The sequence below is a fragment of the Bombina bombina genome, chromosome 4 (assembly GCF_027579735.1).
Source record: "Bombina bombina isolate aBomBom1 chromosome 4, aBomBom1.pri, whole genome shotgun sequence".
Lineage (NCBI taxonomy): Eukaryota > Metazoa > Chordata > Amphibia > Anura > Bombinatoridae > Bombina > Bombina bombina.
In genome coordinates this window covers 1,192,713,592-1,192,726,391 of record NC_069502.1, presented here as the reverse complement: position 1 = coordinate 1,192,726,391, position 12,800 = coordinate 1,192,713,592, and the positions used below count along the sequence as shown (strand labels likewise).

The window sequence follows — 12,800 nt, the reverse complement described above, 5'->3', positions numbered from 1 at the left end:
TTGATATAGCTTCTATCTTGGATGCGCTACTGCCAGCGGCCGGGGCAGTGTGTCACCTATAGTATACAAATATAGAGCTCTGTAGAAGTGTTTTAGCTCTAGCTTTACATCACACAGAAAATTAATCTCTTCAAACAAGGTTTCTGTTTTTAGTCAAGATTTTGGGCATGCTGTCAATACCTTTTGTATAGTTGTTGGGCAGCCATGGCAAGTTCATAAGTCTCTCATATTAATATTCTCCAAGTCCGCCTAGCTGGCATCTACTCAGTTCCCATCCTCATAAAAACTAACATTTGTACCTATTCTAGTAATTCACAGAGGCCATTTATTCATAGAGTCCAGTCTAATATTTAATATCTACAACACCTCAATCGTATTACAAAAGGGAAAGATAGATAAATAATTGAAACACTTTCCCATTTCCTCTCTCAATTTGAGAATTTAATCTACCACCTCCCCCCCCACATAATGAACCTCCTAGATATGGAGGGCTACATAAGCGGCTCTCTCGTCTATGCCGCAACCTTCAATACCCCCCTAGCATTCACCTTTACATCGTACCACAGTGTTGACTCTAACTACTACATTTCATTCAGCTGGACTGATTAACATAATTTTCCAGTAGAGTCTCTGATCGTTTCACCATGTTATTTCCCTTTAGGAATAATACTTTCATTGTGGTCATTACTTCATATGCTAATTACCAATCTAATTCTAGTTTATAGGTCTAAAGGTGACCGTTCAAATCACTCTCAGAGTTTGATGCATGTTTTTAGAGGCACAAGAGTTGCCTTCCGTGTCAAGTGAGGAAACACATTTTGTTTAGACCATGTTAAAAAGAAAAAGAGGTTCCAGTCTACCGTATTGTATAATCTGTAATGTGAATTATTTTCAGCTTGTCTTATGCTATGTTTTTTTTTTCATATAAGTTGTATTATTTCGCACAACCTCAATAAAAAAAAAAATTAAAAAAAAATATATGCATCTGAATCTGCTAAGGGAAGGTGAAATGTGTTATGTGAGGGAAGAAAGGGGGGAAAAAATGTATATTATAAAGGTGTAGCTATACACCCAGATAAAAAATAACTATGGGCATCCGTGACCCAAAACGTGAATATAGATAAAGTGAAATTGGCTGAAGAGATAAAAAAAAAAAGGGGAAAAAAAAGACGACTAGTGTAATTATCCCTTATTTTCAGCGTTTTACCTAATTTCCTAATTGGAGTGGAAATAAATAACTTATCTTACCCAAACAAGTATATTTTCTCTAAGTACCGCTCCTCCTCTTAAATAATACAATCCCCTACTCTGTGTGTGTGTGTATTATATATATATATATATATATATATATATATATATATATATATATATATATATATACACACACACAGGGAGTGCAGAATTATTAGGCAAGTTGTATTTTTGAGGATTAATTTTATTATTGAACAACAACCATGTTCTCAATGAACCCAAAAAACTCATTAATATCAAAGCTGAATATTTTTGGAAGTAGTTTTTAGTTTGTTTTTAGTTTTAGCTATTTTAGGGGGATATCTGTGTGTGCAGGTGACTATTACTGTGCATAATTATTAGGCAACTTAACAAAAAACAAATATATACCCATTTCAATTATTTATTTTTACAAGTGAAACCAATATAACATCTCAACATTCACAAATATACATTTCTGACATTCAAAAACAAAACAAAAACAAATCAGTGATCAATATAGCCACCTTTCTTTGCAAGGACACTCAAAAGCCTGCCATCCATGGATTCTGTCAGTGTTTTGATCTGTTCACCATCAACATTGCGTGCAGCAGCAACCACAGCCTCCCAGACACTGTTCAGAGAGGTGTACTGTTTTCCCTCCTTGTAAATCTCACATTTGATGAGGGACCACAGGTTCTCAATGGGGTTCAGATCAGGTGAACAAGGAGGCCATGTCATTAGATTTTCTTCTTTTATACCCTTTCTTGCCAGCCACGCTGTGGAGTACTTGGACGCGTGTGATGGAGCATTGTCCTGCATGAAAATCATGTTTTTCTTGAAGGATGCAGACTTCTTCCTGTACCACTGCTTGAAGAAGGTGTCTTCCAGAAACTGGCAGTAGGACTGGGAGTTGAGCTTGACTCCATCCTCAACCCGAAAAGGCCCCACAAGCTCATCTTTGATGATACCAGCCCAAACCAGTACTCCACATCCACCTTGCTGGCGTCTGAGTCGGACTGGAGCTCTCTGCCCTTTACCAATCCAGCCACGGGCCCATCCATCTGGCCCATAAAGACTCACTCTCATTTCATCAGTCCATAAAACCTTAGAAAAATCAGTCTTGAGATATTTCTTGGCCCAGTCTTGACGTTTCAGCTTGTGTGTCTTGTTCAGTGGTGGTCGTCTTTCAGCCTTTCTTACCTTGGCCATGTCTCTGAGTATTGCACACCTTGTGCTTTTGGGCACTCCAGTGATGTTGCAGCTCTGAAATATGGCCAAACTAGTGGCAAGTGGCATCTTGGCAGCTGCACGCTTGACTTTTCTCAGTTCATGGGCAGTTATTTTGCGCCTTGGTTTTTCCACACGCTTCTTGCGACCCTGTTGACTATTTTGAATGAAACGCTTGATTGTTCGACTATTTTTTGACTTTTCTGAGCCTGTCAAGTCCTTCTTTTGACCCATTTTGCCAAAGGAAAGAAAGTTGCCTAATAATTATGCACACCTGATATAGGGTGTTGATGTCATTAGACCACACCCCTTCTCATTACAGAGATGCACATCACCTAATATGCTTAATTGGTAGTAGGCTTTCGAGCCTATACAGCTTGGGGTAAGACAACATCCATAAAGAGGATGATGTGGTCAAGATACTCATTTGCCTAATAATTCTGCACTCCCTGTATATATATATATATATATATATACACATACATATACAGTTGCAAGAAAAAGTATGTGAACCCTTTGGAATGATATGGATTTCTGCACAAATTGGTCATAAAATGTGATCTGATCATCATCTAAGTCACAACAATAGACAATCACAGTCTGCTTAAACTAATAACACACAAAGAATGAAATGTTGCCATGTTTTTATTGAACACACCATGTAAACATTCACAGTGCAGGTGGAAAAAATATGTGAACCCCTAGACTAATGACATCTCCAAGAGCTAATTGGAGCGAGATGTCAGCCAACTGGAGTCCAATCAATGAGATGAGATTGGAGGTGTTGGTTACAGCTGCCCTGTCCTATAAAAAACACACACCAGTTCTGGGTTTGCTTTTCACAAGAAGCATTGCCTGATGTGAATGATGCCTCGCACAAAAGAGCTCTCAGAAGACCTACGATTAAGAATTGTTGACTTGCATAAAGCTGGAAAGGGTTATAAAAGTATCTCCAAAAGCCTTGCTGTTCATCAGTCCATGGTAAGACAAATTGTCTATAAATGGAGAAAGTTCAGCACTGCTGCTACTCTCCCTAGAAGTGGCCGTCCTGTAAAGATGACTGCAAGAGCACAGCACAGACTGCTCAATGAGTTGAAGAAGAATCCTTGAGTGTCAGCTAAAGACTTACAAAAGTCACTGGCAAATGCTAACATCCCTGTTAGCGAATCTACAATACGTAAAACACTAAACAAGAATGGATTTCATGGGAGGATACCACAGAGGAAGCCACTGCTGTCCAAACAAAACATTGCTGAACGTTTACAGTTTGCACAAGAGCACCTGGATGTTCCACAGCAGTACTGGCAAAATATTCTGTGGACAGATGAAACCAAAGTCGAGTTGTTTGGAAGAAACACACCACACTATGTGTGGTGAAAAAGAGGCACAGCACACCAACATCAAAACCTCATCCCAACTGTGAAGTATGGTGGTGGGGGCATCATGGTTTGGGGCTGCTTTGCTGCGTCAGGGCCTGGACGGATTGCTATCATCAAAGGAAAAATGAATTCCCAAGTTTATCAAGACATTTTGCAGGAGAACATAAGGCCATCTGTCTACCAGCTGAAGCTCAACAGAAGATGGGTGTTGCAACAGGACAAAGATCCAAAGCATAGAAGTAAATCAACAACAGAATGGCTTAAACAGAAGAAAATACGCCTTCTGAAGTGGCCCAGTCAGAGTCCTGACCTCAACCCGATTGAGATCCTGTGGCATGACCTCAAGAAAGCGATTCACACCAGACATCCCAAGAATATTGCTGAACTGAAACAGTTCTGTAAAGAGGAATGGTCAAGAATTACTCCTGACTGTTGTGCACGTCTGATCTGCAACTACAGGAAATGTTTGGTTGAAGTTATTGCTGCCAAAGGAGGTTCAACCAGTTATTAAATCCAAGGGTTCACATAATTTTTCCACCTGCACTGTGAATGTTTACATGGTGTGTTCAATAAAAACATGGCAACATTTCATTCTTTGTGTGTTATTAGTTTAAGCAGACTGTGATTGTCTATTGTTGTGACTTAGATGATGATCAGATCACATTTTATGACCAATTTGTGCAGAAATCCATATCACTCCAAAGGGTTCACATACTTTTTCTTGCAACTGTGTATATATATATATATATATATATATATATATATATATATATATATATATATATATATATATATATATATATATATATTTTATCTATCAACTTGATTGACTATTACCTACTGAACTAGTCTAAAAAAAGACAGTTTTCCGTCAGATACATAAAATATATCAAATATACATCAGAAAGCTTGGCAGGCTGTAGGATTTCCATAAGCTGGGATATGGAGTTCATTAATCTACATACTTTGAGCTTGTTAACCAACTCGATTTCACTCATAAATCCTCCATCATTTTTTCAATTTTATGCTGAAGAAGTGCTAAATAGTACTAGACCCTCCTAAGTATAAACCTATGTCTGCTGAATATCAGTTAAATATCTAGTTTCACTACAGTTTATAAGTAATGAATTCAATCAAATTATCTATCTATTATCTATCAACTTGATTGACTATTACCTACTGAACTAGTCTAAAAAAAGACAGTTTTCCGTCAGATACATAAAATATATCAAATATACATCAGAAAGCTTGGCAGGCTGTAGGATTAAAATAGAGAGTTATACCTTTATAGCCTAGTATGGCTTATACACCGTTCTTGTCTGTCTAGTACAGTTTCCATAAGCTGGGATATGGAGTTCATTAATCTACATACTTTGAGCTTGTTAACCAACTCGATTTCACTCATAAATCCTCCATCATTTTTTCAATTTTATGCTGAAGAAGTGCTAAATAGTACTAGACCCTCCTAAGTATAAACCTATGTCTGCTGAATATCAGTTAAATATCTAGTTTCACTACAGTTTATAAGTAATGAATTCAATCAAATATATAGCATATCCCTTATTGATTAGTCAGAATATATAACTAAACCTTTATAGGCCACAGTTAATTGTTAGCCAGTATCATCAGGCTAATACAAAATCTTTAGCCTGCAAAATAGTGTATAGGGTATAATATACTAAAGGTCTATGCTTTTTAAATTGGTTATCCTATAAAGCAATTCTATACTTTTCTCTTACGACGACTACTTCTGGGATTAATGATGGATACTATAATACTCAGTAAGTAGCTCCTTCTTATCCTAGAAATATCTACAGTACTTAAAACCCAGGTGCTGATAGTACAAAAATGCAGTGATACAATAATACAGCTAAATATTGACTACAATCATTTGTGCATATTATATACCTAAGATAGATCACATGTGTAGTGATGTAGCACTTATTTCAAACACCTCCGTTTCTTCTTTATAACTATAATATAGCCTTTTTTTTTTTTCTTCCTTAAAAAAAAAAAATAAATAAAATAATAACGTCCCGGAGTTACACTCCGTCAAGGTGATCCTTAACACAACACAAATATAAAGAGCAGATCCCAAACAATAGTTCAGTGGCAAGATGTTATATCCCTTTAACAGATAACAATGTCTTTGCCTTTGCACACAGTTAATCCTTTCAGGAATAAAACAGTTTATATTAGAGCTGCAACAACTAATCGTCATAATCGATAATAATCGATTATGAAAATAGTTGTCAACGAGTCTCATAATCGATTAATCGATTAGTTGGTTTGCAATTAGTTGGTCTGTGCACAACACCAGCTGCTTCACTGCAATGAACTCCTTCACATGGTATTGTGTTTTATGGTTATGTCCTTAGCCTAAAGGACGTCTACAGACGTCTACTTTTCACTTTTTCAGGACAGTATAATTTTACAACTACCCCTGGCTTATGTGCAACCCAGATATAATTTGAGTCATTTGGATTGTTTATATTAAATCTGGTGATTTGGAACTATGCTTTTCATGATATAGTGCCAAGCTTGTTGTTTACACCTAGCCCTAGATTGATGGGAGTTATTTAAATTGATGTGCACTATTATCTGTTTGCACAATTATTAGCGTATTGCTTGCTATTGCTGATTATATGTACTGTATAAATAAATGTGTAAGGCTTTGTCCTGTTATTGATATACAGTCCTTAGCGCTTTTGATTTTGTTTTTTATATTTTTAAGAAATTGTGATAATATGTAACAGATTCAACCTTTACAGGGAGTGCAGAATTATTAGGCAAATGAGTATTTTGACCACATCATCCTCTTTATGCATGTTGTCTTACTCCAAGCTGTATAGGCTCGAAAGCCTACTACCAATTAAGCATATTAGGTGATGTGCATCTCTGTAATGAGAAGGGGTGTGGTCTAATGACATCAACACCCTATATCAGGTGTGCATAATTATTAGGCAACTTCCTTTCCTTTGGCAAAATGGGTCAAAAGAAGGACTTGACAGGCTCAGAAAAGTCAAAAATAGTGAGATATCTTGCAGAGGGATGCAGCACTCTTAAAATTGCAAAGCTTCTGAAGCGTGATCATCGAACAATCAAGCGTTTTATTCAAAATAGTCAACAGGGTCACAAGAAGTGTGTGGAAAAACCAAGGCGCAAAATAACTGCCCATGAACTGAGAAAAGTCAAGCGTGCAGCTGCCAAGATGCCACTTGCCACCAGTTTGGCCATATTTCAGAGCTGCAACATCACTGGAGTGCCCAAAAGCACAAGGTGTGCAATACTCAGAGACATGGCCAAGGTAAGAAAGGCTGAAAGACGACCACCACTGAACAAGACACACAAGCTGAAACGTCAAGACTGGGCCAAGAAATATCTCAAGACTGATTTTTCTAAGGTTTTATGGACTGATGAAATGAGAGTGAGTCTTTATGGGCCAGATGGATGGGCCCGTGGCTGGATTGGTAAAGGGCAGAGAGCTCCAGTCCGACTCAGACGCCAGCAAGGTGGAGGTGGAGTACTGGTTTGGGCTGGTATCATCAAAGATGAGCTTGTGGGGCCTTTTCGGGTTGAGGATGGAGTCAAGCTCAACTCCCAGTCCTAATGCCAGTTTCTGGAAGACACCTTCTTCAAGCAGTGGTACAGGAAGAAGTCTGCATCCTTCAAGAAAAACATGATTTTCATGCAGGACAATGCTCCATCACACGCGTCCAAGTACTCCACAGCGTGGCTGGCAAGAAAGGGTATAAAAGAAGAAAATCTAATGACATGGCCTCCTTGTTCACCTGATCTGAACCCCATTGAGAACCTGTGGTCCATCATCAAATGTGAGATTTACAAGGAGGGAAAACAGTACACCTCTCTGAACAGTGTCTGGGAGGCTGTGGTTCCTGCTGCACGCAATGTTGATGGTGAACAGATCAAAACACTGACAGAATCCATGGATGGCAGGCGTTTGAGTGTCCTTGCAAAGAAAGGTGGCTATATTGGTCACTGATTTGTTTTTGTTTTTGAATGTCAGAAATGTATATTTGTGAATGTTGAGATGTTATATTGGCTTCACTGGTAAAAATAAATAATTGAAATGGGTATATATTTGTTTTTTGTTAAGTTGCCTAATAATTATGCACAGTAATAGTCACCTGCACACACAGATATCCCCCTAAAATAGCTATAACTAAAAGCAAACTAAAAACTACTTCCAAAACTATTCAGCTTTGATATTAATGAGTTTTTTGGGTTCATTGAGAACATGGTTGTTGTTCAATAATAAAATTAATCCTCAAAAATACAACTTGCCTAATAATTCTGCACTCCCTGTATAAGTATATATTCGTTATTTTTAGAGCGGACTATATATTTCCCCTAACCCTATAGCTGGTTATTTACCATTGCACATAGATATTCAAGATATTTTTATGTTAGAATGAAGTCAAGGGTTACTTTATTGAGAGGCCCCTTGCCAAGGTAGAAAACACTTAGCATTGGTGAAGAGCTAACAAAGATAAATATCCCACTTTGGTGAAATTGGCAAAACTCTACTTATACACCTCAACAGCCTTTTCTCTGCTGCAGGAAATATAGCTGCAAACAGAGAACCAGCCTTAGCCAGAAGCATGTGGACATGTTGAGATTTTTGCATTTCAATGCAAAGTTTCTGAAAGAGTGAACAACAGAATGTTATTAACAGTGATAGTCTAACTTTCTAGTTCTACCTCTTTTCAAACAGTTTGTGGTTTTGTTTTGTTTAATTATTAAACTGTGTGTTAACAGTTGTGTTAATGTAAAGTTTTAGTCTGAAGTTTATATTTGTAACACTCATTATGTGGATTTTATTTAAAACATAGAAAACTATTATTGATTCTCTTTTTATCCGATTAGTCGATTAATCGACAAAATAATCGGCCGATTAATCGATTATGAAAATAATCGTTAGTTGCAGCCCTAGTTTATATTTAAATGGTAGGCAACAAGTGATTAAGATGCCAGATGGAGACTGGATGTTACTTATCTGTGATGTCTTGACTAGTAGTATACATAATACTGAATAGCAATCTGCTGGCTGCCCGATAGCCACTAGGTCTTTACCCAAAACGTGGGGCAAGTAGTAGCTGTAATTTTCTATTCCTGTGAGGTCTTCTATACCGGGTGTCTCCCGCTCTGCAATAACCCTAGGCTTAGGGTTGCTGGTGGGAGAAAACTCCTATCCTGGGTGGTCTGGCTTAGAGAGGGGCGGTATTACCCACACCTCTCCAGCACTGACCACTTAGGGGTCTTGGGAGCGCCTCCTGCTGCTACCAGCAGCGAGTTTCAATTGCTTTTAGTTAAAGAGGGTAGATTTTTAATTTTAAGAGTGTGACGAGACCAATCTCGCCACTGTGCATTGGAGGAGCCTGGTTGCCCACCTGCTGCCTTTAGACTATTGCCCCCTGTTGAAACGCTTGATTTTCCCCTGCAGAGAAACGAAGGCCGGGTTGTTCGGTGCTTGCCCTATTTGAACAGTAATACCCCAAATAGCTATGCCATGGAGCCCATTCGTATAACAAAAGACTATGTGAAAGACTTTGGCTCCATGGCAATTGAACTGTATGTGTGTGACCTGAGCGCCATTCAGTAATAATGTGCGCTCAGATCTAGGCTATCTGGGGATTTGTTGAATGTACCTGTTTTATGCAATAGCTGCACAGTTATATATTTTTATGTATATTATTGTCTTTTGCTACCATGTGTTCAATGGAGTTTTGCCTCTGTCCTTGGAGATAATTGTATTACTTCCCAATTATTTCCAGGATAGAAGACTCTGTGGAACTGGTTTAACCCCTTAGTGACCAGAGCACTTTTCCATTTGTTGACCGTTTGGGACCAAGGCTATTTTTACATTTCTGCGGTGGCATCACTGCAATAACATGAAAGCAGCTGGAAGCTATCAGGATCGCTTCCACTGCTTTCAAAGACCAACGACGTATGGGGTACGTCCTTGGTCATTAACTGCATTTTTTTGCAGGACGTACCCCATACGTCGTTGGTCGTTAAGGTAATTGTATCAACCATTGTGTAAGGTAATTGTATAAAACATTGTGTAAGGTAACTGCATCAACCATTGTGTAAGGTAACTGCATCAACCATTGTGTAAGATAATTGCATCAGGCAGAGGGGAGGATTTTGTGTGGGAGTGTCTGAGAGTTTTGTATGTGTTTATTGGTTGTTTTACAAAACCCTGTGGGTGGTACTAATGTGTAAAAATGTGTATATAAGAACAATAAACCCACAGCTCTTGCTGATATCTGTTTGACCCTCACCATGGAGCTTTGACTCATGCTTGGGGGGAGGGAGAGGGGAAATTTACTTTGTATGCTGTGTCTCTGAAAGGGAAGATCTACTAAACGGTGGTTTACAATTGCCGTTCCCACAGCCAGAAGGACAGCTACAGGAGACACCATTCCGTGGATTTACAAGTTGGGGGCAATGCATGTCCCAGTACAGCGACCCTAAAAGCAACAGAATTGAACCAGCAGTGTTATATGAGGAGGAGGACCTGGATGGCCGGGATGCATTAAGGAAAGGCATCTGGTACCAGGCCCTGGATAATGTACAATACCAGCAGGGTAAGAGTCTCCCCAGTGAAGAGCAGCGGTTGCAGAAGCAAGTGGCCCTGCGGATGCCCTTCCTGGGAGAGCAGCCCCTGGAGGAATGGGTGAAGGAACTAGAGCACCGGGTATGGCAGGAGCTATGGCTGGAGGATGCCTACCAGGCGCTCTGGTGGTATATGGCACAGTATATACCCTGGACAGCCGAGCATGACAAACCAGAGGGAGAGGAGTTTGATGGTCCTGGCTTGTTATGGGAATCCTTTGCAGAGCCTGACTTTGGGAGCCCTGCGCAGACCAGACTTCAGGACATTTTCTACGAGAGGGAGGCTAGGCATGACTGGGCTGACCCCCATGAGGTAGAGCCAGACCTGGCTCACTTAGCAGCCCTGGAGTGGGAACTAGAGCAGGACTACCGAGATCTCTTCCACTCCATTGGGAAGGCTCAGCAGGACAGCAAGGTGAAAGACCCAGATCCAGACTCATTCAGCTGGGAAGATATTGTGGAGTTTTACTGGGAAGGACCCCAGGTGGCCGGTAGAGATGGGACCGAGGTCTCTCCACCGGTCCTGCAGGGAATTGGGAGCCCAGACTCCATTCCCCAGCGGCAGGCTGAGTTACAGGGGGCAGAGACAGATGGTCCTGTCCCCCAGCAGCAGAGGAATATGCAGGGAATCAGGAGCCCAGTCTCCATTCCCCAGCGGCAGGCTGAGTTACAGGGGGCAGAGACAGTTTCTGCCCCCATCAGCAGAGTGAGATTCAGGGGATTGGGAGCCCAGTCTCCATTCCCCAGCGGCTGGAAGTATGCATGGGAGAGGAGCTTGTTACCCCCTCTCTCCAGCGGCAGCTTAACGCACCAGGGGGAGACAGTAAGCCCCACAACCGTGCAGATGGGACCGTGGTCTCTGCACTTACAGCACAGGGGGTAGGGACAGTCAGTCCTGTCCTCCAGCAACAGGGCTGTTTAGCCAATGGGGAGGCAGTCGGTCTCCCCCCACAGCAGCATGGTGCTTTGTCCAAAGGGGAGACGATCGGTCTCCCCCTCCAGCAGCACAGCTATGTATCCAAAGGGGAGACAGTCGGTCTCCCCCTCCAGCAACCAAGCTCCCACCAGGCTACTTCCGTGGTAGTGCTGGCACCAGGGCAGAGTAAAGCTGGTCTCTGCCCACCTCGCAACCCCCCAATTCAGCATACCAGTCCCCCACACAGCCGTAGTGAGACACCTGAACATGGACAAGTTTCTCCTCTACCCAGGTGTAGTGACCATTTATTGTGGGTGGGCTGTACTACTGATTGTGTTTTGTGGGTGGGTTGCTGGACTAACCAGGGCACTGATTGGCAGGAGGTCAGATACCCTGTTAGTCTGTTTGGGAAAGGGAAGATCTACTAAATGGCGGTTTAACACTTTTATGCTTGGGGGTGCCGTTACAAAGAGTATCCCTACAGGGACTCAACCTGAGGGTCTGTAATGTGTATGCCCCTAATGAACAATGTCCAATGTTTTGGAAAATTTTATTTACTAAGCTTATAGATCATATAGATTCACAAATAATAGTGGGAGGCAATTTTAATAGTTTATTTAATCCTTATCTCGATCGGCTTAAAACGGTACAGACTGGTAGATATTCAAGAGAAGCAAAATGTCTTGCTAATTTTGCTAAAAGTCTTAAATTGAAAGATGTCTGGAGGCTTCAGCACCCAGACGAGAGAGCTTTTACATGCGAGTCCAAGACATATAAAAATTTCTCAAGAATAGACATGATATTAATAAGCAAATCTCTTTTGGGTGCGGAGGTCTCAACGAACATTGCCAATATTTTATTATCTGACCATGCAATCATATCTCTCTCCATTAATCATTTAAATCTCAAACAGAATAAAAAGACAAGATTTTTTTTTCCCTTCCTTTCTTATCTCAAATATCAAATTTAGAAATTGGTTACGGTCTAAATGGAGAGAATTTGTTCAGTTTAACAAAAGCTATTTACCAAAGATAGAATTTTTTTGGGAAACAGCTAAGGCTTTTTTCAGAGGACAGATTAAGGCCTACATGAGCGCAAGGAAAAAGAGCCTTGGTAATAGAGAAATCCAACTGGCTAACCAGGCCAAATTGGTCCAAATATCAGGAAGCAAAATCAGAGAGAGAAGCCTTTTTGAATCAACAAATGCTGCAAAAAGATATTCATAACAATGCTAGATTTAATAGCTTCTCCCCAAAAACAGTTAAATTATTAGCTTACTTAGTAAAAAGTAAGAGGAAAAATAACTTTATTGGAGCTATTAAGGTGGAAGGGAAAAAGATATACCTCTCCTAAAGATATCTCAGCCCAATTCCACATCTTTTATAATTCATTATATTCCTCTGACAACATCGATCTGGAGGCAAAAG

The 12,800-nt window shown here is 40.3% G+C and overlaps 1 protein-coding gene across 3 annotated transcripts in view; it reads right to left on the bottom strand.

The window, feature by feature from the left end:
- MOCS1 (molybdenum cofactor synthesis 1) overlaps positions 1–12,800 on the bottom strand; it is a 255,798-nt gene that overhangs the window by 230,574 nt on the left and 12,424 nt on the right. The window lies entirely within an intron of this gene.